Raw genomic sequence first — 3445 nt, 5'->3', positions numbered from 1 at the left:
AAATGAAAAAAAAAAAAAAGTGAAAAAGTTTTAAATTCCAAATATATTATCACTTATTTACATAGCATTTTGCATAATAGTTTCATCTTAAATAATATGGTTCAGGTATTGTGGTAGGCAGATTTGTAAGATGATATCCATGTGCTGCTGTTCTCATTCTGTATAATCACCTTACCTTGAATATGGACATGATTTGTGAAAATGATGGAATGAGATGTCATTCTGTGATTGGGTTAGCTATCATTTGACTTTGAACTAATGAAAATGAAGATTATCCTGAATATATCTGACTTGATCATATTAACTCTTTAAAAGAAGAGAAAGTGCGAATTTCTTCTGGTCTTAAAGTCAGCAGCCTCATGAGTTCTACAAGTGCAAGAAATACATTTTACTAACAATCAAACATAGTTCTAAGAGGACCTCAAGTTTCAGATATAGAATGATTTATACAGATAAACCAGTCCTATTTAAGACCCTGAATACAAACTTGTAAAGCCTGGCGGCCTTTCAGACTGGGCTGAGATCAGAGGGCAGGACCACAGACAGACTGATAAAGTGATACACTGTTAAAAACCTGGGAGCAGCATCTGGAAAAAGAGGTGTGACAGGTTTTTACACGTTTTCTTTCATTTTATTGCTTGTTGCACCCTCTCTGCCAAGCCTGGATGCCTTTAGGCAGGTGGGAGAGCACCTCCAAATGGTCCACTGTTGTGCCTACCATTGTCCCACAGCACAGGGAGCAGGTCCTTGGAAGTCCCAGCAGACCTACAAGCTTATTCATAGAGACTTTATGAACAGCAAAACGAAACACTGCCAGATCTTGAGCTAGCCTCATTACTGTTGCCACGCTTGAGTCCATCGATGCTGAAACTTGGCCAAACCATCCCATTGGAGGTATTTCTTTTTTTATCTGACCCTTCACCTTACCAAACATGATGTCTTCCTCCAGCGACTGGTCTCTCCTGATAATATGTCTGAAGTATGAGAGACAAAGTTTGTCCATCTTGGCCTCCAAGCAGCACTCTGGCTGCACTTCTTCCAAAATGGATCTATTGTTTCTTTTGGCAGTCCATGGCACTTTCAATATTCTGCTCCAACACCATAACTCAAAAGCATTAATTCTTCTATTGTCTTCCTTATTCACTGTTCAGCTTTCTCATCCATATGAGGTTATTGAAAATACCATGGCTTGGGTCAGGCTCACCTTAATCCTCAAGCAGACATCTTTGTTGTTCAACACTTTAAAAAGGTCTTGTGCAGCAGATTTGTCAAATGCATTACGTCCTTTGATTTCTTAACTGCTGTTTCCCTGAGTTTTGATAGTTGATCCAAGAAGAATAACATCCTTGACAACTTCAATATTTTCTTTGTTGATAAGAATGTTGTTTACTGGTCCAGTGGTGAGGATTTTTGTTTCTTTATTCATTGATATGTAATCCATACCGAAGGCTGTGCTCTTTGATCTTCATCAGTAAATGTTTTAAGTCCTCTTCACTTTCAGCAAGGAAGGTTGTGTCATCTGCATATGGATTTTTCTTCATGTAACCACGTGTTTCTTCATATAACCCAGCTTCTTGGGTCATTTGCTCAGCATACAGGTTGAATAAGTGTGGTGAAAGAATATAACCTTGTCTCACACCTTTCCTAATTTTAAACCATTCAGTGTTCCCATGTTCTGTTTGAACAACTGCTTCTTGGTCCAGGTACAGATTCAACATGAGCACAATTATGTGTTCTGGAATACACATACTTCGTAATGTTGTCCATAGCTTGTCATGATTCACACAGTCAAAAGCTTTTGCATAGTCAATAAAGCAAAGGTAAACATTTTTATGATATTCTCTGCTTTCAGCCAAGATCCATCGGACATCATCAATGATATCTCTCATTCCACATCCTCTTCTGAATCCGGCTTGAACCTCTGGAAGTTCATTGTCAATATATGCTTGTAGCCGTTTCTGTATTACCTTTAGTAAAACTTTTCTCACATGTGATATCAAAGAAATTGTCCGATGTTTTCCTCATTCCTTTCAGTCACCTCTCTTTGGAATGGGCACAAATACGGATCTCTTCCAATCAGTCAGCCAGATAGTCATCTTCCAAATTTCTTGAGAGAGATGAGTGAGTGTCTCCTGTGCTGCCCCACTTTCTTGAACGATTTCAAGTTTTATTCCATAAATCCCTGGTGCCTTATTCTTTGCCAATTCCTTCAAAGCATCTTTGACTTCCTCCTTCAATATCATTGGCTCTTGATAATATGCTACCTCTTGAAATGGTTGAACATGACCCATTTCCTTTTGCTACAGTGACTCTGTATATTCCGTCCATCTTCTCTTGATGCTTTTTTCATCATTCAATAATTTGCCCAGAGAATCTTTCAATAACTAAAGTTGAAGCTTGAATTTTTTCTTCAGTTTCCCAGCTTGAGAAATGCTGAGCTTGTGCTTCCTTTTTGGTTTTCTGATTCCAGATCTTTGCACATTTTGTGGTAATATTTGGCTTTATCTTCTCTAATTGATCTTTGAAATTTTCTGTTCAGCTCTTGGACCTCTTCATTTCTTCAACTTGCTTTAGCATCTCTACACTGGAGATCAGGTTTCAGTGTCTCTTCTGTCATCCATTTTGACCTTTTCCTACTTTCTTGTCTTCTTAATAACTTTTTGCTTTCTTTATATATGATGAATTTGATGTCATCACACAATTCTTCTGGTCTTCAGTCTTTAGTGTTTAATGTATCAAAACTGTTATTCTGATGATCTCTAAATTCAGGTCAGAGCAGCAAGATCTTGGAGCAGCAAGATTCGGAGTACTGGTGTGGTGCTATGGGTTAATGTGCCAGACTCCAAGGCTGTTTAACTTCAAGGAGCAGAAAGCCTCATCTCTCTCATGCGGAGGGCCTGGTGAATTTGAGCTGCTGACAGCAGGATTCGCAGCCAGATTTTTAACCATTATACTACCAGGCCTTCCACCTTCAAGATGGCAGATCGGGTAGATGTGTAGTGAGGAGCTCGGTCACAAAAACACGGAATTCCGGGCCAAGAGGGCTCATGAGATGGCGTTGGAACTCTGGAACAAATATAAAGGTATGTTTGGAGGATCAGAGGGTTTATAGCCAGGAAATTTGCAGGAGAATCCAGAAATCCATTATTTTCTGGATCAAGACACTCAGCTGTTCCAGGAGCTGCCATCTTTGGAGAGCTTATCTTGATTGTATCAGGATTGATAGGATTAGGAGAGAACATCTTGATTGTATCTGATTATATCAGGATTGTATCTAGCTTGACATCGAAATTTAAAGAGACAGTATAGACATAAAACCAAATGGCCACCACTCGTCTGTCTGTAGTGCTGTGGTGGTTTGAGTTGCTGTGATTCTGAGGGCTATGCCACCGGTGTTTTAAATAACCAGCAGGGTCACCCATGGTGGACAGGTTTCAGATGAGCT

This window comes from Chrysochloris asiatica, unplaced genomic scaffold (assembly GCF_000296735.1).
Source record: "Chrysochloris asiatica unplaced genomic scaffold, ChrAsi1.0 scaffold00143, whole genome shotgun sequence".
NCBI lineage: Eukaryota > Metazoa > Chordata > Mammalia > Afrosoricida > Chrysochloridae > Chrysochloris > Chrysochloris asiatica.
The sequence above is the reverse complement of the archived record's forward strand: the minus strand, read 5'-3'. Positions refer to the sequence as shown.